This window comes from Columba livia, chromosome Z (genome assembly GCF_036013475.1).
Source record: "Columba livia isolate bColLiv1 breed racing homer chromosome Z, bColLiv1.pat.W.v2, whole genome shotgun sequence".
In the NCBI taxonomy this organism is placed as follows: Eukaryota; Metazoa; Chordata; class Aves; order Columbiformes; family Columbidae; genus Columba; species Columba livia.
In genome coordinates this window covers 45,472,114-45,496,141 of record NC_088642.1, presented here as the reverse complement: position 1 = coordinate 45,496,141, position 24,028 = coordinate 45,472,114, and the positions used below count along the sequence as shown (strand labels likewise).

The 24,028-nt window shown below is 41.0% G+C and overlaps 1 protein-coding gene and 1 long non-coding RNA gene across 12 annotated transcripts in view; one reads left to right on the top strand and one right to left on the bottom strand.

The window, feature by feature from the left end:
* The window catches only part of ZNF462 (zinc finger protein 462), a 96,702-nt gene extending 79,375 nt beyond the window's left edge, over nt 1-17,327 (bottom strand). For 5 of the 11 annotated variants that reach the window (XR_010468892.1, XM_065045676.1, XM_065045686.1 and 2 more), the window contains exon 1: nt 16,575-17,053. The gene's annotated coding sequence lies outside the window, so the exon portion shown is untranslated. Of the gene's footprint in view, nt 1-158; nt 204-15,019; nt 16,204-16,574; nt 17,054-17,193 lie in introns of those variants that run through there. The other 6 variants (XM_065045678.1, XM_065045684.1, XM_065045679.1 and 3 more) reach the window with 5 other exon arrangements.
* A 268-nt stretch (nt 17,328-17,595) lies between these two features.
* Nucleotides 17,596-24,028, top strand: part of LOC135577267 (uncharacterized) — a 31,048-nt gene continuing 24,615 nt past the window's right edge. The window contains exon 1 of the long non-coding RNA XR_010468895.1: nt 17,596-19,571. This is a non-coding gene — a long non-coding RNA (uncharacterized LOC135577267). The remainder of the gene's footprint in view (nt 19,572-24,028) is intronic.

The window sequence follows — 24,028 nt, the reverse complement described above, 5'->3', positions numbered from 1 at the left end:
AAGATGGTTATGATTGCCAGGACATCTCACCACTTTTCTGCAGGTTAGGCACTCCCCATGCTGATCAGCAACAGCTGCCTTTACAGGTCCTGACAGCTTACTTCTCACACAGACAAACTGGGCTGGCCCCAGCCAGCCCCACTGTTGTCATGACGTACCTTTGCCCAGAATTTACACCTGGACTTCTTGCAAGGCACCTGCAACTGAAGAGACACAGGTTAGCCACTGCCAGGTTATATGAATATTCAAAGCAGTATGTCTGGTGAGCAGCTCAGCTTCCCAAACTGACTGAAGAATTGTAAATCACAACATCTACTGATAGAGGCATGAGCTCTCAAAAGGTTACAAAGCATGGCTTTAATTTTCACTTCTCCCAGTTCCACCATAATGCATGCTACTTATGAAAACAGTTGTTATTGCACCCTCTTCCTTTTCCTAGGTCAGAAGATCAAATTAACCAGAAAACACAGCCTTTCAGGTCTTCAGAACTTCAGCAGGTCAGAAAGTACTTACTCAGCTTGGAAGCTGAACTTTACCTGGTACCTCCAAATTTCTTACATTTTTGTCTAAATATGTATGCTGTGTCATCTCTGATACCAGGTAAGACTTGAATCCCCATTTCTGGCTTCTAGCCAGGACTTATAGAGAAAATAATCACTAATCCATGGTTTGCAATAAAAAGAACACCTACCATGGGGGAAAAGTCCTTCTGCCTTACCAAATCTAATCTAATATTTCCTCACAACTATTATATCACTCTGAGTGCTCCACTACCTAACTTCAGCTTTACTTAAGGAGGACAGGGAATTAGTGACACAAACCTTTTGTACAAGATCAGTCTTAAAAAAATATATAAATGGGTCTGAGCAATACCCCTGAGTTTGTAATCAGAATCGCTACAGTTCCATGTAGATATTGCCATTTTTAGTAACTACAATACCCTCCAAAATGCAACAGCATCATAGGATTTCTGTTTCATAAAGGCTTTGCCTTTCCTTCTATTATCCCAGTCTTGCTTTAGCAAATATATTAGAGTGTGTTCCAGGAGGCATATGGCAATAGAACTAGGTCAACCATTAATGAAATAACAGGAAGCTGCTCTGCAGAGCACACCCTTCAAAGCTTGCTTAATGAGTTATCTCTTCAGAATGTGTCCTTCAGTAAGTTTGAAACTAACAGTTCCACTGGATTTTTTTCAAAGCCACAAGGTCACTCAAGTTATGCAGCTTCTGGACAGGACAGACTCTGAACAGCCATCCTGAAGTGTAAAGGCATCTAGGTCAGATGTTTAGAGATGAAGAACACTCAACAATCATGCATGGATCACTGAACATCAGGAATCGGTTCCAATGATTTCTTCATCTTATCAGTGACCAGAGCCAATCCCATCATTACTCTATTCCCACAATTTCAGCAAAGAACACAGGAATTTGCCTTTGTATAGCTTGTATACCATCACTAGATAAGAATTACCATCTCTCTGCCTCTTTCCATGCTTTCCTTCTAGAGGATGGCAAATTACTTCCCAGCTAAGAGTCAACTCCAAACAATTACAAGGTTCGAAAATAAGGATTGGTATTAAGGTTTGCAAGTCAGTGTCTGACTAAATTCTTCATGGCCTGTGTTCCCTTTGATCTTGTTGAGATACATACAGGATTTAACATGATGTGTCAAATCATGGAGAAAAAAATTCCAACAACATTGTTGATACCTTCATTTGTTCCGTCTCAGTCTTAAAAATTGTTTCCACTACATATCCCATTCCATACTTTTAAGCAACCATAGACCCCTCCACACTTGAAATGTAAGTTGTTAGGACTCTGAGAAGCATCAAGTGCCAAGGAACATAGTCTCTGAGTAACATGGAGATTAGAAAAAGTTCTGACTTACATCGTACTGTTAACAAAACAGTAGAGATGGCCTGATCAAATTGTTTCTAAACAAATAAAACACAAACACGTGCCAGTACTCTACTTGAAAATAATTTTGATCCAGCAGCCAGTGATATCCATCACATAACTCTTGCAATAACGTGGTAACTCAACAGCCATGTACCACAAAGCTGTATCAACGTTTCAAACTCCAAAAATATGCCATCCAGCTATGTGAATACAGTCAAATCTCGACATAAAACATATATAAAATCATAAAATTACAGAATCATTCTGGTTGCAAGAGACCCTCAAGATCATCTAGTCCAACCATAATTTAACTCTAGCACTAAACCGTGTCCCTAAGAAACTCTTTTTGGCCACCTGGGCGCAATGCTGGCTCATGTTCAGCCACTCTTCCCCAAGCCTGTAAGGTTGCTCAGAAAAATGGATACAGCCTCTTACCTTTTTATCATAGCCTTTCTTTTGGACAATATTTCTAAAAAACCAAAACATTCGGAGATCTTGAAGTTGTTATTTACCCAAACAAAACTAACACCAAAAAAATCCTCTCTACACCTCTGCCAGTGATAGACTTATGTTTCTCCACCATTTTTAAGGGGAAAGTGTGCTGTAAACATATATATATCAAGAGTTTCCTGGGTAGTTCACATCTATCCTTGTGAGATCAAAAAGAAAACAAGCAAAGAAACCCCACAACCATGTCAAACAGGCATTCTCTGACTAGTGCATCTATAACTGAGAACTTCTCTGTAACCTGATGTTTATGAGATGGGAATTCAAGTCCATTTTTCTTGCTAGATCCTGCTGGTCTACTAGATAGTAATTCCACTTCCTAATCAAACACAAGGAATGATGAGGCATCCATGATGACAGAGAAAATAGTCAGTGTGTATGATCATATGTCCCTGCAGATTGCTTTGTATCTTAAGCGACAGCTCCTTGCTGAAACAGGCTAACTCAGTGGAAGACTGCCAAGCACGCTGTGGTGAGATTATCATCTTAGTAGTTATTTATAATAAACTATCTTCGGAAAGTAGCACCTTTTTCAGTACGAAAAAGTCAAGGACAATGCATTTTCTTTGCAGCATACAGATGTTCTATGAGAAAAGGTGCAGACAAAATGTATTAGTATTCATTCACATATGAAGAAACACCTCTGATGAATATTCTCCAGTGTGTTCTAAAAACATCACTTGAAAAACCACAAGATCACCAGCTACTAGAAAATAGAACCTACAGGAGAAATTACATGGGCAGACACAACAGAACAACCACACCTTAGAGAAAGTCTCTTGATTTGCCTGCATCCTTAATACTGCTGATGCTGAAACAGCTACCACGACATGGAGTTATCTATGAAACCAAGAAAAATTTCTGCCCTGAGAGATGGTGTTCAAGTTTCAAATTCACGTAGGATTATCTTCAGTGCCATTTCTTTGCAACTGCCCTATGAGGAAGTGCTAGACTTCCATAGCTTCAATCAAAAAATCTCTGAATGAGGCAAATGGATCAAAGAAGGCTGCATAAGGATGCAGTTACTGCAAAAGAGAGCAGTCAGTCTTCACACACAAGACACGTTTTATGTGCATCCCCTCCTCCCATCACCAAATTGCAACTGGGAAAACATACCTGTGGGTTGACTACTCCCCAACTCCCACTCTGGTTCATAGGGACATATGAAGAAAGTCATACCTTTGCAGGGCTACCACAGAACAGCATCTAAGACAAGGATTCATTCAAGGGAAGCTGTAATATTATTCTTTGAAAATCCTGCTGAACAGGCAACAGAAACCACGAGAGCTCTGATTATGAAGTTCCACTCTGCTATGCCCATCAGGAAACAAGTTCTGGTATTCTAGAGCTTCCCAGGCTGCAGGCACAGGAAGATATCTATAAATGTGTTTTGGGGAAAAACCCAGCAACAAATAAAACCCCAAACCAGTTGACCAGTCTATGACTGAGCTGAGAGAAGACATATCATTGGATTTTTAAGTCCACAGAATGCCTAGCAAGCTTATTTAGAAAATAATTTTCAGCAGATTTAGACAGCCATGTAACAGTATTTGGCTCTTATAAAAAACAACATCTTGGTAATTTGCCACTAGCTTTAACCAACTAGGAAAAATAAGTTCTAGTAGGACATTCCTGCTAAAAAGAAAGCAGCAACAATTATAATAGTTTTCTACAGTTTCTTAGTAATTACAGAGTTTCAAAGTCTACACAGTATCACTTGCGGTATTTAATACCTTTCTGCATTTCACAGCTGAAGTGCAATGTTCTCAAATGGTTACAGCTTTTGAACAAACCTCTGCTCTAAAGCTAAAACGATCTACAATGAAACTTCATCTGAAGCTCAGGACTTCCACATGACAGAACTGTTCTTTTTCTCCAGATCTGCTTAGCCCTTCAGCCTCCCTCCAGTGCCTTTTTTAATCCATCAGACATGCTTTTGGAGTGCACTTCACTTCTTCATAAAAAAAAAAAAAAAAAAAAAAAAATCAAGAAGAGAAAGAAATTAAAACCCTGCTGGGCTGAAGTTTTCAGATGACAAAGCAGAAGGTAATAATTTAATACTAAGTATGAAAGCAGCACAAAAGGACAAGATGCAGAGGGGAAATATCTATTTAGGCTTCCTGCACTGGCATGAAATGGCTGCTTTCCTTCTTACTGCCAGCTCCCATGCTTCATGTTGACATTACACATCCTGTACTGTAGATCCACCCCCATGCTGCTGCTTGCCCAGCAGAATTATCTCCTGCGTCACAGCAGTGGTAGCAGAACTGCTGGCTCTGCAGATCTGAAAGCACCATTTCAATGCTTAATACATGCAGCAACTGGACACACTACCAGATATTCTGGGTTGGTCTGTGGCACTCTCAGAGCTCTATTACTTGGCCTAACCTTCTGTTAACCAAATGGTCTGTTCTCCCCTTGGGACCAAACCATTAAACTCCATTTTATTAATTTCTACCAAAACATAGGGACAGTTTACAGCACTTGTGTCTGGTTTATCTCCAACAGTGTTGCTAAGGTGAAAAGGACCTAAAAATAACTAGAAATGAAACTTCACACCAGCAGAGAACAAGGTCTTTTGGAATAAATATTTAAATATTCTGCCAGATGAACTACGAGAGCAGTATGAACCACTTGTACAGCAACTTGTATTATGCACATATATGCAAAGGTACACACTCCTGTCGTTGTAAAAGGACCTAGGTTACATTTCCCCGATCCAAAGCACCTCTGTCTTGAACAGGCAATCACCATATTAGTATTGATTCAAACCAATCTCTTAATCAAAAAGAAAAGTGTGAAAAAAAACGTGGCTTCCAAAACCACCTCAGTTAGTGATGGCATTCCAGAATGCATGAACAATATCCACAGGCAGCACACAATGTGAATGTTCTCACTATAACACACACAAACTCATATGAAATCATATTTGAGGGACATGCCAGCATTAATTGAAGTGAAATTTGAGTATTTATAAGATACATGCTCCCTCTGTCAAAATACAAAGAGTAAGAATGAAAGGAACGGCACACATGAATGAAAGTGAAAGAATCATCTAATGCATAAGCTCCCACTGGCTCTTCCAAGTCAGCTACAACCATGCCCTCACTTGAAACCACAAATGAACATCTCATGTAGGTGGTAGCTGTTGAAAACTAAGGGCATCTTCTATCCAAGATGTAATTTCCGAACGCCTCCTTGAAAACTCCACATGAATTAGTCTATGTAGCTAAGGACTTGATCTTCAAATATTTACTCACAGGAGCAACTACAGTCAAATTCAAAATCAGTCCACAGCAACTATTCACATGAATAAATTTTTACAGTATAAGGGCTTTAGCTTCCATCTTCTACTATCTGCCAAATGCACTACAGCTATGAGAAAATGCAGTGATAGCTGAGGCCTGACCTATTAAAAAGCATTTGTTAATATTCCTAGTAGTAGCACTAAGGGTTTATTAAATAAATAATTAAAGTGCACATGCCTGCACACAAAACAAAATCTTGGGAATATAAGAAGAATCCTGTAAAAGTTTCAGTTTTACTGCCTTCTGATGAAAAGAAGAAGCCAATCCACATAAAATCTAACCATAATAAATCATATAAATGTTCCTCATGGCTACCACTACAGTGCAGTGCTTCCAAAGCAAGGCTGGATTCACTGTTCAGACTGCAGCATGCACACATTTGTCTGAGGCAGTCTTCTCAACCTAAAGCTCCAAATCTCTGCAGGCTGTGGTGCCAAATAAGTTTAAATAGGGCAGCACTGCTGTTATCCAACTTCCCAACTTCTAGTGTGGAAGGAGATCACAAACCATCTTCTTCACACCACTTTGGCAATAGTCTTTTGGTCACCCATTACTAAAATTCTTACTCAGACACGAATAACCCTCCAAGCTGGATGTCAACAAGTCAACAGGCATTGCCTTCAGCTCATAAAGCAGGCTGCTTATTTCACCTGTAAAGAGGATTAGATGCCTTCAGCACATCAAGGAAACAAGCATGAGAACAGACTGTGTGGCATTTTAGCTCCATCTATCTTTAAAATTTTCCCAAAGAGCAGGATTTTTTAATGTTCCATTTAAGTTACTACCTCATCATCATATGACTGGTCTCCACTGCCATGACATACAAAACTTCAGTGTATGGTGACAGGCCCCCCAGAAAGTCATTCCACGACCTGAAACATCATCTACCCTTCAAACACACTAAAAATAGATTGCTCACCCCTTTGAGGTCTCAGCAGCCCATCTGATATTACAGTACAGTATTAACAAACCTCTGTAGACATGAATTCTTAAAATAAATATCTTCTGAGATAAGACCAGAGTACCAGCAAGCAAATTATATTTCTGTGCACCACTGAAGTAACATGGGTGAACTGGTGGAAACACTGAAGAACCATAAAGGGCAACAAGCATTTCATGTTCGTTTTGCAAGAGCTCACCACATGCAACCTTTGGTCAACCTGTCTGTCATCCTGCCAAACAACTCCCGATTCAAGGCTTTTGATCTGAAAGACATTTTCTGTGAGTGCAACTTCAGCAATTTTTATGTGGTTCCTTGAGACAACAACATACTGAAAATCTTGAATTCCTCTCCTGCTCCACAGTGGAAGGAGAGCAGCGCATTTGTAGAGGGCTTGGAATAGAAAATTCATTGTAGTGTGTTATCACCTCCATAATCTGATCATTTAAAAATAATTCAGGTTTACTCATTTATTCATGCAGCTGGGAGACCCAAACATATTGACTCACTCTTTCAGCAGCTCCAGTGAGTAATACAGTTATGCCCTTGGAGCCAGGGATTTCAGAAGGTCTCACACATGCATGGATAACGCGGCAAGAGAAATCTGCATGCTCTTGAGAAGCAACAGCTTCTTCTCAACCTACCAGGTTGGAAACACACCAGGAGCTAGCACCACTGAAGTGTTAAATACACAAATCCTGCAAGCCTTGACCTGAGAGCCATTATATATGCTGATTCACAGCATGGACTTCCATCATATTTACCTCCATCAGGCCTGATAAAGTCCTCTTCTCCCCAGGTCTTGGTGCTCTTGCACACTTGGCTGTTTTACATCACATGCTTGATCACAGACAAGAGAACTTGACCTCTATATGACCTGACATAGCTGAAAGCTGATATGCTTTCTCCCCACTGCCCTCCCCCCAACAAAGATAAAAGGTCATTTAGACCAAAAGGAACCAAACTACACTGACTTCAAGTTACATGAATTCAACTTTTGGGATGCACTTCTGGCCAGGAACCCAAATCCTTTCTTGTAGGGCTGAAAGGCACAGCCATATGAGAGGGCAGGAACAATTCAGCGGTTAAGAAACTAATTAACCAGGCTGAAAGCTGTCTGGGCACTCTCGATTTTCCATCAGCCAATTTGTTAACATTTTTACACTTGTCAAGTTATTTAGCTGAGCATGATAGAAGCACAGTTTCAGAGCCCACCATTACTGGAGGTCCTATATCCTGCAGCCAGAGCCACCCAGATGTAGACAAGGAAGGGAAAAACTGAAATGCAGCATCAGAGCTTCCAATCAAATAAGGAAAGAAATCATTCTAAATTTGTTCATACTGACATTTATTTATTTTTCTGACAGTACCACTTGTCACACAACACAGAAGAAATCAGGATTACTCCTTATGGCCATTGCCCTTCAGACGCTGCCTTACTAACTAAACTAAGTGGATACTGTGTATATAGTCAGTTTCTTTTGCCATACTCACCACAAGCAGCAAGGCATCTGAAATAGTGCAAAAGGAGATATTTTGTTACCTACATATTGGTTTGTTTCAACATACACAGCAACAGAATCAAGCATCAAGGTCTTAATTTCCAATATTCTCCTTAAATCCTAATTATGTCTATTTTACTGGGTAGTGGGATGGCTGGTTGAAGAAATTTTAAGAAAACTAAGAACAAGATTTCAAGGGCAGAACACTAATTCTTTGGTCTCCATAGTGTTTGGTCAGAGGCCTAAAATGCATTATAAAGTGCCACAGGCCCACAAATCTAGCTGAGTCTGACTGCAACTGAAGAATCCAAGTCTGAATTAAAATAAATAAATATTCAGGGGCCTTTCTAAATTCTCTCCAGAAGCAGTTTGCTCAACTAGAGATGAACACTCAGGTCTGAGTCACTTCATCCACCTCAAGACCAGCACTCCTCCAAGCTGCCTCACAAGTTTACCGCAGACTGGAGTGTCCACTCTGTCTAAAAAGACCAAAAAAACAAAAAAAAAAAAAAAAGGGGGGGGGGAAGGTGTTAAACAGCCACCACACACATAAGCTACCTTCACCAGTCCCTTCAAACTACAGGCAAAATCTTCCAGGACATGTAGTCTTCCCTTAGCTACCTTGTTTCTCTGATAAATAATAAGAAAATTCAAACTATGGGCTGCTGAAGCGCTAGTTCTGTGTGCCACATGCCCCCATTCTGCTCTTTGCCAGCAATGAGATCTAGGGACAATGTGTAGGAGAAATGTGTTTGCCTGAGCCCCGTGGTAAGTAGCAATTGTATTTTCAATCCATTTGCATGACAACAATCCAATCCAGTATGACCTATCTTCTTTCCAAAAGGAATATCCTGTGATGCCTTCTTTCCACAACCACTGATACCACCCTGAAGCAGTAGTATTTGAACCTTCAGAACCACAAGCGGGAAGGAAGAGTTTGCTCATTAAGGCAGTGCAAAGAAGCCCCTATTGTCCTACCAGGCCACGGAAACAGTGACCACATGTACATCAGAAGATTCCATTTTTAGCATCTTTCAAAACAAAGTATTTTCTTTCACATTATCATGAACACACTGAATCCTCAGTCTTCCTATATCATTCTCTGCAATGTGTGCTTTGTTTTGTCTTGAAAAATCATTCTCCTGCCTCTGTACCCCACGCGATTGCTCTATTAGCAGCAAGTTTCCACTACACATAATTATGGCATGCCTTAGCCTACTTTTCTGTTTGCTGAATAGCTCTGCCTATTTTCTACTTGTGCTGATGCTACCATTTGCTTTTTCTGACACTCTAATCCTGTATTCTTTGAAGGCCTAACTTCCTTCACCATGATGGCAGCTGGGGTTCTCAGGTCCCTTTCCAGAGCTTTTTAATAGCAACAGTAATGCCATTGCTGAACATCTCACTTCTTAATGTTGACGTCAGCATAGAGCATCTACCTGTAACAAGTGCTGCAAATACACTGTCCAGTGCTGCTGACCACCCATTATCTGAATCACTGGCAAGTTATTAACTGAATATTCCTGACACTGAAAGAAGGAAAAACATATGCACACAATGCAAACCACCTAGCTTCTCCCAGAGGCATGAAACAACTCTTCAATTTTCTGCATAATCCCAGTTAGACTGTTTTATCTCCCACCACGAAGTAACGAGTGACACACTTCAACAACTGAATTCTTAATTTAAGTAGTTCAAAACTAACAGGGGTACTTCAGTGAATCAAGTGTTTTCTCACAATTATTTTTCCTTGACACACTGGCCTTGCCATGACTGCTACCCCAATAATCTCTCAGAAGGTCCATCTTAATCACTCATTACATTGATGCTGTGCCTACAGCTATTTATGCAGACATTAATAAATGTGTATTTTTAAAGTGACTGCATTTGACTCCACTCAAGAACAATGACTGCACTTCCCAAGATGTCTCATTTCCATCTTCTTTAAATTACCAAATAAACATAAACTAATTGTTTTTCTTGAGGGATCTTACCATCTTCTACCCAAAAAGCTACTGTTAGCCCCAGCTAGACAACAGCCATGGAGGTTCATCATTATATTGGACAGATTATGCAAAAGTGAACAGGCTTTTAGATCAAGTGGAAATAAGAGTTGTAACACTGTTGCTAGGTACAGGACTGATGTTCTGACAATCAGTGTCTCAAAAATTGCTACAGAGCAATCACAACCAATGGTGAGGGAAGGCTCTTTTTCAAGCACTTCCTAAGGAAAAGTTCCTTCAAGTAGTGACTAGGCAAGAGTATTTTGAGTTACTGCAGTAACACATCCTGCCTCAAGCTGAACAAACCAACTGTGCCAAGATCTTCTATTCCTGAAGAGATCACAGAAATAATTGAAAAAGTACATAAGACTGTGTGTTTTGAATATAAGACATCAGAAATAAAGACTCCCTTTTCCCCTTCTCAAACCCCCTCTTTCAAACCCCTTCAGAGTTGTGTTTGTACTGCAACATCTGTCACAGCTTCATTAAACTCAAGAGATGAGGCACAGACTTTAGATCTTTGGTATTGTTTTTAAAGATGAAAGAACAAAATGGAACAAAACCCAAAACAATATCATGTACTTTTTATGTACCTGTATGTTCAACTTCCCAAACACAAGCTTAAAGCAGATTACTACTTCCAAAACTCAGGACACAAATGAAGACTGCATTTTATTAAACCTAGTCCCCTCATGTGGAAACTTCTACTAAAGCCTTTCCACTACAACCAACAAGATAATTATCATAAGTTGAGCTATCTCCCTTCCTCCCTCCTTTTCTTCTTTCAGCACTGGCATACAAACCATGCTATTTTAACTTCTTTCCTGTTCTCCCAGTTCTTCTGGAACATTTTATTTTCAACAGTCAACTCATTTGGAGAAGTGCCATGCTGAAGTTCAACCATTTACAATGTTAACTGTGTCTCTGCCAGCAGCTGAAGACTTGCATCATACCACCTTCTCCATAACCTCTTGACTAAAAAATTTGAGTTCCTCTCTCTGAGAGATTAGCAGATGTTTAAGCAGCCTTCATACTCATCATATTTTTTTCCTTCAAAATTATTCTCACTCTTTAAAAAGATGGCATTTCTCATCCTTTCCTCAATTAATACTTCACAGACCTCCTGCTTACCTCCTATGGGCCCATGTTATATTTTAACACTACCTGAAAGATTTCCATTAAACAAACAATTTCAGAGACATTGTTTGATTATTTTGGTACTCTAGAAGGAAGCAACTGTGTGAAAAGCAAGCGTTTAGACTGATGTTCAACATTTTTACTGAAGCCAGCTACTAGAAGTTCATACTTGGTCAAATCCTGATCAAGTATGCAAGTTAAGCAAATCATACAGTTCTGGTACTGGTAGTAGATTGTTTTCATGTAGAACGAGTTGACAAAATATACTATTTAATTTCAAAATAGAGAAATATCCATGAAGAGAGCATTTATATTATTTTTCTACTACAATGGATTAGAAATATAACAAAGGATAAGGAAACAGAATACATGAAGACACACAAAGACATATTGGCCTCCATAGACCTTTCCGTCTCTGTCAAAACGGGATCTCCTTCCTCTACCAGTATGCTTCTTCAAATCACTCTTCAGAATTTCACTGGGGTTTTTTTGATTCTACAGGCTTTATCCCTAAGTTTAGGAGATTACCTGCATAACAGAGCAATGTTAATTAATACTACAGAGATATTAACCAGTTCCACACTTTTGACTCATTTTGCTGCAGTTTCTTACTACAAAGATGTGTTCTTCCACTCAATTTAAGAAATTATCCAAAACACTAGACAGAGAAAGCGTTAAAGCATGCTGGAGAAATCTCAATGTATATTGCAACTCTACACATGTTGTGTGGAATAACAGGAAAACTCAGTAGGAAAAACTAATTTACACTTGTTTATGGGAGTTTCAAATTTCAAGAGACATCTTTGAGCTTTTCTGAAGTAACCTTCCTCAAACTGTAAGTTGTACTACTGTAAGACTTCAGTTCTTCCCATTTCTTCTTTACAGCTAAAATTAAACTTGTCCACTCCTTGGGGCCCAGAGTAACATCTGCCAGATGTCCAGACATCTATGTTGAACACAATTCTCCTCCAATATTTATCTACTTATCAACTCTCTTCTCAATCACTCATGTCTTCAAAAAAGTCAATCCTTCTCTAATTCAAAGTTCACAACACTAAAGAATTTGTTATAATTTCAATTCTGTGAAATTTATAATAGTTTTTTTCTCCATTTCTACTTGCAGTTGTTCTACTGTCCTTTTCCATCATCCAGTTACGTACTTATACTCTTCACAGTCTGAGCACACACAACACATTTTTAGTTTTCCTTTTGTAACAAAATATTTCTTTTTAAATTATGGAAGGAAATCCTAAATGTGACATTCAAAATTTCTCAACAATGTAATCCATTATAAACCCAGTTGAAATGTATGCAGAAAATAAATCACTGTTTAAACATTTTTAAAACAGTGGTCCATAGGCTATGTCTAATGGAGTTGAGAAAAGTGACTATGGAAAGCACGCCTATATACTGAAGAATAGGCTATGAATGCAGTTTTTGTTAGAGCTTTCACCATGAAAAAGTTCTGGGTGCCCACAAACCAAGAGCAGTTGAAAATCATTGTCTGAATAAAGAAATTTGTGTCTGATAACAAGAAACACGCTAGTCATCACCACCTCATGACTTAAGATTATCTTTATAGAGCTCCTTTAAAACTCACTGATTTGGGTGTGGGTTTGGTTTTGTTTTTGGTTGTTTGGGTTTTTTTAAATTATTTATTTGGTTGGTTGGTTTGGTTTGTTTTTAAAAACAAAAGAAGTCCCTCATCTGGTATTTTAACAGAAATGTGAATTTCAGTCTGTCTGGATAGAACTACAGCAAGGAACATTATTAACAAGAATGGCATTCTCTAAAGGGATTTGAGTCTCACAGTGAAGAAATGCCCCATAGAAACAACATCACTCTGACTCCAACTCAAACTATTGCAATTACATTAGTTTTTCTAAGGTATCCATTACCGCAGGAGGAGGTTAAGAGACCCTCCCATAAAGATCCTCAGCTTAAATCTCAAACTTGTTCTTGGATTGCACATGCCATGTTCAAAAGCAATGTATCTGTAGGGCACATTGTAGTCCAAGCACTGAGTTCACCTCTCAAGAAGTAAGAGGAGATTCACAATTCTGAGCTGAAATATCAAGCAGATACCTAAAAAGACTACATACAGTCTTCCTATACAGGGGATGGATGTTTAAGACCTGACCCAAACAAGAAAAGGTCAGTGGGGACCTTTTTCAGTTTCTTCCGTGGCTGCCAATTTAGACCTGTGCAGAGATGGCAAAGTCCATCAAGGAACATGACCCCAGGGAAAAACAAAACAAACAAACAAAAAACAGTTGACACCTCTCTTTACATTGTCAAAATCTAAGATTGAACATAGCTGAACAGTACATTCCATGGCCCACTTCTGAAAGACGGGGACAATCAATCATAGTATCTCAGTAATCTGGTGTCACATCAGAAACCAGAACTTAAGGAATGCAGATGATATATATATTAGATTATATATTAAACCATTTCCTTCCTAGTGAAAAATAAAACAAGGGCATTGATTTTAACCTTGCAGCAGCTGGATCCCAAGTTAATGGCTAGTCATGGCAATCCTCAAATCTTTCTATTCTTTTTGAACGTCTGGGAACTTGTTCTGATTCAGATTCACTGGTCCCCTATCCTGTCCCTTAGAGATCCCGTATGTAACACATTCCTTCTTAAACTCTTCAGACTAACCTATGTATTAACATTATCAATACCATTCTATGGAGCTATGACTTAATGTTCAGAAGGATTGCATTCTGGTATCCCCCTCATCCATTTCAGCACATAGTTTGAATTTTTTGAGGAACTGCATCTACTGTGCAACTGATGGGCAAATTTAAGTTGGTGGGAAAAAAGTGAGGCCCACATTGATTCTATTCAAAATGATTTCAGATTCAAGGGTGGATTAAGAAAAAGCACACAAATACCTGTTCAACTGCTGTCTCACTTTAAAGATATTAGGTTTCCATAATGACATTAAAATAATAACAAGAATGTTGCCATTAAGTTTTCAGAAAAAAAATATTTTAAGATTCCAAAAAGACAGGTGTGAAAACTGTTTTGTTATTTCGAGATAAAATATGTATGTTATGATGCTCTGAGAAACCTACAAATGCTTGTCAGTATCATTTTAATACAAGGTAGTGAATGGAGAGATATAGTCCATCTTAATTCAAAATACATGTGAAAGAAGGAATGCTCTTGAAAATCAGATGTTAAAAATCCCAAAAATCAGGCATCATCATCATCACCTAGAAAAAAAATGACATTTCATTATGTTCTCTGGAAGAACCTGAGCAGCACCAAGCTGCATGCACTTACCTCCAAATGCTTTCAAAAATCTATAAATATATGCATATACACACTGTTTCTTTGGCCAACTGATCAACCTCCTAAATTCTGTGGTCTTTAACCAAAGAAAAATATCTAGAAAGGTGACCTTTGCATTATAGCATAAGAGCAAAAAAGCCTGAGGATGTGTTTCTCTGTGTGAAGGAGAATCTGAGCAATTTCCTCCAATCCTCATTTCCTGATAGCATGAAGTCAGAGAGAAGACCCATCACAATGTTGTATGTTGAAAAACTGAAGAAACCTTAGGGGGAAAAATCATGATTAAGCTAGCTACTGCCAGCAAAGCTTCAAAACATGGAGAGACATCCACTATGTTAGGAGCACTTCCCATCTCAGCTTTGTCTACTCTCTCTCTCCTCCATTTTCTGGTGGAGCTAGAGAACATGACATGGCTTACCTGACTCAGATCACAGCTCTCCGCCAAACTAGTCACTTCCTCTTAGACATGCAAGCAGCTTCATGAGACAAACAGACCCCCACAGACACACACACAAAAGCAGTAGCAGAAAGCACTCAAACTTGAAGGTCTTTCTCCTTCCAAACACCAGAAAAACGAATGAAACTTTTCCTTTTTCTCCCAAAAAAGAGAGTGGTGAGGGGGGGAGAAATCCTATCAGATCACAACTACATGAAGCTCCAGGAGGATCTCTCTGTGTGGAGAATAGAAACCACAATGCTAAGAGGAGCACGGGGGGGCGAGAAGAAGGTTACTCCAGAAGACATAAAGAGCCTGTAGACTGTGTGTGTATGCATGTGTGCGAGAGCGAGGAGAAGCTTTGTGTTGTGGAGCCTGGACTGGAACCAAAGCAGACAGCTTGCAAATGGAGGACAGGGAGATAAAGAAAGGGAAAGAGGGGGAGAGATAGGAAGAAAGCTGCTCCGGGTGATTGAGAAAGGGGCAAGGAAGAAAGCACCTTCTCCCTCGCCTGGTTTAAAGGTAGAGACATTGGAGAACTGAGCAAGAAGAAGTGGGCTCCTTCCCCTTCCTTTCTTCCCTTCTCGCTCTCTTTCTCTCAAAGGAGAGCACAAGCGTGTGTAATGGCTCCTGCTCTCCAGCTGAACGCTGTCCTCCTCCAAGCAACCTCCTGCTGGCACCACCAGCCCCCCAGCCCCGACGCCGCCGGGGACCCCCACATCCCAACTCCTGGAGAGCGGCGCTGGGGGCACCACCGCCGGGGTAAGGGACCAGGCTCAGCAGCGGCAAGGAGGAGGGCAGCAAAAGGGGACAAGAAGAAAGAGGAAAGGAAAAGGGTGAAAGAAAGAAAAGAAAAGAAAGAAAATAAACAAAAGAAAGAAAGTAAGAAAGAAAGAAAGAAAGAAGAGAGAGAAAGAAAGAAAGAAAGAAGAGAAAGAAAGGAAGAAGAAGAGAAAGAAAGGAAGAAGAAGAGAAAGAAAGGAAGGAAGGAAGGAAGGAAAGAAGGAAGAGGTCACCCGATTGCCTGGGTCGTGCCAGCACGGAGCTTTTCTCTCCTCCGTGTCTCTCCCGTCTCTGATCCAAGTCCACACGCACAGCACCATCCAGACCCCACGCACACACACACATCTCCTCTTGGGCACCCCCCCACCCCGAAAGCTCGGCTGATATCTCACTTATCTCCCCATATCCTTCCCCCCCCCCCCCCGCCTTAATGCAACAACAAAAAATTAATTAACCGCCTTCCTCCTCCTCCCACCACCACCACCACCAGCACCTCCTCCTCTTCTCCTCCTCCATGCAAGAGACTTCTCTCTCAAACAAAACACCCCGCTCTCGCTCCCCTCTTCTCTTTTTTTTTTCCTTCCTTTTTTTCTTCCTCCTTCCTCCGTTGACCGAATGAATGGATTTCAGAGGAAGGTGGTGGAAAGAAAAAAAGACAGAAAAGACCAAACAAAAAATATATATATTTACACACACACGAGAGATGATCTCTCCAATGCCAAACCGGAGATGGGTGTTAATTGCAAGAACTTACAGGAGCGTCCCGGCACTGCTGCTCTTGCTGCTGCCTCCTCTCTTCCTCTCTGCCTAGCTCTTCTTCTTGTTATTGTTGTGGAAGTTGTTTTGTGAGTCTCATGTGCTCCTTGCCAGGTCTCAGCAATGGAGGATCGCCATCTTTCCCTGCTTTTCCCCCCCTCTCTCTCTCTCCCTCTCCCTCTCTCTCTCTCCTTCACTGGTTTGCTGCAGCTGCAGATGACCTGAGATATCCGTCTCTCTCTCTCTCTCTCACTCACCCTCTGTGTCTCTCTCTGAATAATGAGCAACCAGAGGGAGAGAGAGAAAGAAGACAATCTCCTCTCCTACCACACAAAACGCAAGAGCACCAGGGGGTGCAAGAATCCTTTCTAACAACAACAACAACGTGTAGGGAAGAGGAGGAAAAAGAGAAAGAAAAGAGAGGAAAAGGCAAGAAGAAAGAGAGGGAGGGAAGTGGAAGAGGAGGGGGGAAAACAACCAAACGAGAGAGAGATCCAGGAGGCAGGCAGATGGAGGAGAAGATGGTAGTGATAGAGAAGGAGGTGTCGAAGATGAAGGAGATTAAGAGAAGGAAGGTGGTAACAAAAAGTTAAGGTTTGGGACACTGAATCACTCACAGGCCAGGGAGGAGGAGAAAAATGGGGAAAGATCTGAAGAGCTTCCCCTTCCAAGCTGTTGCCTTCACAAAGCTTCCTGTTCAGGAGTGCTCAGCAGCTCCTGCGATGCTCGGGGAAGCCGATCGGATGGAGCACTCTGCTAGGTCATAGCTCTCTTCCAGCCATGGCAAAAACCGGTTTCTGCATGCAGATTTGCCCCTGAGGTGATCCCTCAGACACATCCATCTAGAGGCTAATCTTCCCTGAGCAGGGTAAAGAACATAAATGGAGCTGGAGGTTGCAAAGTATAAAACCAGATCTACCACGTGGTTGGTTTTTAATCCCCCTTCCAGCTCGCATTTGATGTGGAGAAAGGAGACTCGAATTGTCCATTTCTGGCACGTATTTTGAAGTCTACTCCCGGAAATAAAGACAGTCATCTCCAGTTTTTTTTTTTTCCTCGCAAGCATTTAGGAGAAAAGAGAGCTTGTACTACGGAGCACCAAAATCACTTTCTACGTTGGTGAAACGTTTTTTGCTGCAAAATAAAATAAATAATTCTACTTAAAATAACTTTTATGCCCTCCAACACCTTGTTGTCTGCTTCTTTGTGACTGATTGTTTAAAACCGTGGAAACTAATGATCAAGGCTCACAAAGAAAGGTATCTTGGTGATGAAGGCAAGCAGGCAAAGACAAAGCGGCTGTAGCCTGCATTTTTATTTAGACTCGTTTCTATTAAGCATTGTGCTGAGCTACTTCTTTTGCTCGAGAGCCCCCCCCCCCCCATCCCCCCCCCCCACCTTCCTACAGCATCAGTTCAGATTCTTTCTAGGGTTATGTCTAGCACTGGAGTGTGTGTAGATTGGGGGGATTAGGGGTTACATGCAGACTCAGAAAATCAATACACGGGACGGGAATGAGGCAAAATCAATTTGAGCACAAGGGCATGGCTGGTATTGGAACATCACTGGGGTTTCTCAAGCCTTCAAGCACTGCAGTTTGCATGGGTGGAAGAGACGCTAGAACCACAAAGCTTTCAGTTCGGGTGACGGGAGAATCCTCCCCTACTCCAAGGAAGTTTTATGTGAGTGGTGAAGCTGAGATGATCTTCTTAAAAGAGTTCAGATTTTGCTGGCTTAAGGAGAAGTCAGGCATGTTAGAACTTCATTGTCTGAACTCTCCCAGCTCAGCTGAAGAACAAATGCAGAAATGCTAACAATAGCAATAAAATAAGAAAATTTGGTTGCCCAGGTAGTAGTCAGATATTAAACCGATGCACTCTCCAATCTTCCAATCCACAAGACTGCCATGAGAATAAAGGACACAGGCAGGATCTCTCCCATTAAATCTTCTCTTTCTTTGAGCCATGCAAGTTAATCACTAAACAGGAGAAAGATCTTCTCCCTCCTCCTCTCGGCTCTTTGGAAGGATAATATCTGGGCAGAAGGAGCACTGTTGGATTTATAGAATCCTTCTTAAAGAAAAGGGGAAAAAACATCAAAACTGGGGATTCCTACTAAGACTACTGGTTTCATGCAGACAAATGAAGCTGACACCTCCTAAGAAGCTGATAAAAGAACATTAAGGAAAAGGGAGGGACTGTCTTTACGGCTGCCAGAATGTGCATGTGTTCTGCCTGCAATTTTCTATAAATCATCCTCTTCACAGGAAGAGAGTGCCTGGGCTTTGCAATCTTTGACGTACCATCAACGCCAATTTACTTCTTTGTCTCTCAGCATTACATTTTAAATTAAAAAATTTTTTTTCTTCTTTTTTTAGATAGAGAAACCCCACAATCACAAACCCCAAAACACCTGACTTCTGACCAGCCACCCTCCAGGGAAAAAACAAGCGCATTTCAAATGAAGGCTCTTAGGAGTGGGCATCAAACGTCGGGGGGAGGAGGGGGTGATGAAGAAAGAAAAAATGTATCGACATGAAGATAGCTTGGAAATGTTTTCGCCCTATCCCCCGTCCTTTGGAGTCGGGAGGCGGAGCGGGCGTCTTTCCTGTGCCGGTGCCGTGGGGCACCCCCATGCTCCGGCAAGGATCGCGGGTGCCCAGGCACCCGCCCTGGGTCCCAGAAAGAAGCTCGGCGCGACCAGAGGAATCCCGGTGCCGCAGGGCACTGCCGGGGGGCCACGGGGCGGGAGACTTCTGCCTAGAGGTCGGGTGGTCCATAACTTCCTCCTGCAGGCGTTCTGCTATCTCCACCGTGCTCCGAGCGCCACCAGGGAAAGCCAGCTACCAGGTGGACACGCTGGGCTGGGAGACCCCCACCAAGAAGCAGCCATCTGGGAAAACAGGGGGAAACCTCCACGGAATCGGCCGTGTGCGCGGACCGCTGTTTTCGCGCAGGAACTGGCCGTTCTGGTTGCCGAGTCCAGTGGAGGCGAGGTGGGGGAAAGTCCGGGGGGTGCAAGATACTTCACGGGTGGTGGGCGGGCAGGGGAGGGTTTTAGCTGCAGGGCAAGCCCCCTGACTCGTACCGGTGCAGTTCCCAGCAAAAGAGAGGTTAAGAGTGCTGACAGCCCCCTGGTCCTAATTACCCTGGCGGGTTAACAGCCCCATTAAGGGCAATGAAGATAGTTTGCACTTCTCTGGGTGCTGGCATGTGGACGTCGGGGTGTAGACAAAGGCGCCGGCATCTCCTCTGCCAGGCAGCCCGGCTGCGGACCGGGGTGGAGAAGCGGGGACAGAGCCCACGGTGGGGCTTAGCACACCGTTCCCCACCCGTGCTATCTTGGGGGGCAAGAGGGGATTTCATCTTCTGTCCGTCTTCCCAGCAGGGGTTGTGTGCCACCGCCGTGTTGGCTGAAGCCACAGGGAAGGGGTATTCTTGGTTTTAAAGAAAAAATTCTCACATGCACACATCCATCAACCTGGGGTAGATGGATGATGTCTCACCATGTGGCCAGGTGAAGGAGGGCCTGGGGCTAAGAAGAAAAAAACCCAATTTTTTAGCCCCAGATCTGGCTACATCTTCTCTCACCCAGAAAATCTGACCAACACAGGGCCAAATGTTTTCATTTCCAGGCCAAGTCTTTGCTGGTATGTGATGATTCAGGTTTGCACTGCCCTGCCTGACACCTGCATCTCTCCTGCAGCCCCTGAGAGCCCATGGGGGTGAACAGTGAGCCCCATGATGTCAAGGCCACAGGCAGAGGGGCGAACAGACTATGGGAAGCTCAAGACAGTGCTATTCTGCCTTCCCAGTTTTTAAATTTTCAGCCAAACTCATTGCTCCGTGGACTCAAATGAGCTCCTCAGGATGGGAAACTAGTACATTTAGCATGGGCGGTGACCATAGCCTTAGTGAGCAGAAGACATTAGGAAAGCAATGCGCAAAATAAGACACCAAAAGCACACTCCTTTATCAACAGTGAGGCAGTGTTGTTAATGTCCCCTTACAGAACTGAGAGTGGCTGCTTATTTATTTATTTATTTTTAATCCCCAAATTTGGAAGAGTTTGCAACAAGTTTGCGTCAACTTACTATTTATTCTCCACTTCTTCATGGCTATTTTACCCTACCAGAGCAAGGTTTGCAGGCCCTTTGCAAGAGGCAAGCATTGTATCAGCTCACTGGAGAACTGAATATGACTCTCTCTCTAGAATATTATGTTCTGCAGCTATTGAGAGAATTTCACTTTCCTATCTAAGAAGATTAGAAATGTGCTGTTCTGACCTTTACCCTGGCAACTCTTATTTCTTTAACCTCCATGGGTTTCCTTATTGTGAAGGACTTTGAGGAGAAACTGGTTGGTTGGAAGCAGAGAAATCCTACTCCAGTCCATGAAAGACAAAGGGTATCTGATCATCAACATTTTATTTTAGCAAATACTCCTAGAGAGGACAGTGGATTTGAGAGGGTTTACATGTAAATAGCCCAGATCTAGGCTTTTAAGAACCCTTCAGAAATTTCTTCTATTAAAACCTAAAACTTTCAGCCTGCTAATAAAATTTGGAATGTTTTATTTCTGTCAGAGCTCAGATTGAAATATCCAAGAGCAATCTCTTCACTATAAGATCACTTTGCTATCTGCAAGGGCACCTCAGAATGTAGTACATGTGTTGAAGACCCATGGAAAGATATTTTTACGTTGCTGGTAATTCTTAAGAAAGTATACTGGTGAGGAACAGGTTGGATATTGGAAGTCACTTCCTTATCTGACAGATATTTAGGTTGCGACTGCTAGAAATTATATTTTTGCTTCTTTGACAAAAACGAATCTTCAGCAGTCAGATACTTGAGTAAACTCATTGTTTCGTTTTACACCTGTCCCCAGGCTTCCTCAGAAGCTTTACACCAGGACCAGGAGCCAGGTTTTCACTTTACAAAGAGAACCAGACCTGCTCCAAACCTTTTAGTTTAGGCGTGAGCCAAGAATAACGGGTATATGGTGTTGGAAGGCTATGGTAGACTTCAGGGTATATTTGGTGAGTACCACAGGTCATCACTTTTCCAGCCTAAGAACATGCCTAAAAAGTGCAGGCAGCAGAAAACCTTGTATTTAGAGCCCAGTCAAGATCCCAGTAGAGTTAATTAAAAATATTCCTTCAGTGTTAAAATTAACTGAGTTGTAACAGAACAAAGCACATCCTTAGTAACTGAACATGAATCACAAATGGCCCTAGATCTTCAGTAAGTAATTTGTCAGTATATGTCCTCTTTCCAATGATCGATTTGATTTAACAGAAGAATAAAATGCAGTCTGGTCCAAAGGGTGTTTTATCCACCAGCAGAAGACAGACAAAAAACTGATTTTGGGGAAATCTGTAATTACTATGACGAGGGTTTGCAAAGCAACTAAAGGTACATCCTGACTTCTTACTGTTAAAAAACAGTGACCATGAAGCTTAATTAAATTCATTTTACATTTTTGAAATCTTTAGAAGCAAAATATTCTTTGCTATAAGTGCAAATTAAGTTTTATTAAACACAGTCCTTCCAAAGACACATCTGGATTTCATTTAACTTCTGTGTGGTTTTAGATGGAGTCAATGAGATTGAAACTATAGTCACTTTACAACATATGACCTTCTGGATCATGACAACTGTATGCTGGTTAGTACAGGGACATTATGTCACAACATTATATTATACTCGCTACTAAGAAGACTGCAAGAGAGAAACAGTTTGATTTTGTCTTCAGAAGAGATAGGTACTGAGTGATTTGTGAAATGGTGTTGAATTTATTGGTCGGTTTGCTCTCTGGCTATATATACCAGTCATTTTTCAGTCCCTGCACCCTCTATATTTTACTGGATTTATGCAATTCAATACAAAGCTATTCTTACTTGTATTCCCTTGAAAAAATGCATTTTGCTCTTTTTCTTTTTTGAAGATCTAATTGCCACACGTGCATCTCTTGATCTCTCTCTCTAGCACTCCAGCACTTTTAAAACTTAAGCATTCAAATGCCAAACAAATAATTTTTATTCTGTATGTCCTATTCAACCTGTATAATATACAGCCTCTAATAGATTTGAGTTGCACTTCTCAGCCAGTATTTCTGGTATCTAATTTTTCTAGACGTACCATAAAATTGAACAAGGCCATCTCTGGCTTTGTAGAGAAGTGTCTGGTACTGCTGAATAATCTGTCTGGTATATGCAGTTTGATGACATTTTTACTGATACATTACAAATTTAGCCCAAGTTTCATTTTTTGAAGCAACTCCTGTAGGTATTTTCATTTCCCGTGGAAGCATTTCAGGCATAGTTGATTTCCTATCTTGCATGTCTTTGAAGATATAAAAAAGAAACAATGTATTTTATCTCCTACTTTTGAACTACTTCACTTTACAGTTTATTTCCTAATGAAGTTGTTTCTACTGCAGCTTTTGCTGAAGTCCCAGTTGTACATATGGGTCAATTCCAGTTCATTTTCCCTGTAAGCACAGGGATGCACACTGCAGAAAGTTGAGCACTGCTGAAGTGCACACCAAAACTCTTGTGTTCTTGTAATGATGTCATTTGTTTTGGTCACACCTCTCCTACCTGTGAGCTACTGCTAGTCTCAAGATGTTTCGACAAATGCAGTTGAAGTCTTTTCCCATTATATTAAGTTTGTGACTGACACAAAAAGAAGGCGTTTCTTATCCATTTGTTGTCCATTTCTTTCTGTTAAAAGACTGTATTTTTTCTACTCCCATGTGTTTATGGCCTTTTTTTTTTTTTTTTTTTTTTTTTTTCTGTTTCATGTCTCAGTCAAACCCTCAGGTGCTCTAGTTTGGATGACTTCATTGACTCTGGTGGATATACTACTAGTTTAAACATTCTGCCTGGCTCATTCTTCCATCTAATTGGGTTAATAATCTTTACCAATTACTTTCAGTAGTTTAGCTTTTTCTCTTTTAGTTGTAGGTGTTACATACTGAAATTACATGTTTTTCTTCATGGATGCTTTCACTACGATACATTGGTATCTCATGAAGTGTTATTCTGTTTTTAAACTCTATATTTCTTTTCTGCAAGCCTTTCTGATGTCTTCAATTATTCAGTTTCCTAATACCCACTTTGACTACCTACATTTTAAACTAGCATTTTGTTGGGTTTCTCTCTGCATTAATTTATTTCAATATGCTTTCTTCTGTATCTCATCTATACTAGTGTTGAAGAAGTCATTTTTGCCACTTTCCATCTCTACAACTTGCTGTTGTGTTCTCTAGAATTGAAGAGACACCATTTGTAATGTGAATTCATATTTACAATGCCCTTTAAATACTGATCTAGTCAGAGGTGAGCAGTCATATTGTCAGAAAAGATAACCACATATGTAAGAAGGCAGGTGCTATAATGTACATTTCAAAATATATTTCATAACCTATTGCCACTCTGTCTTGAGGTTGT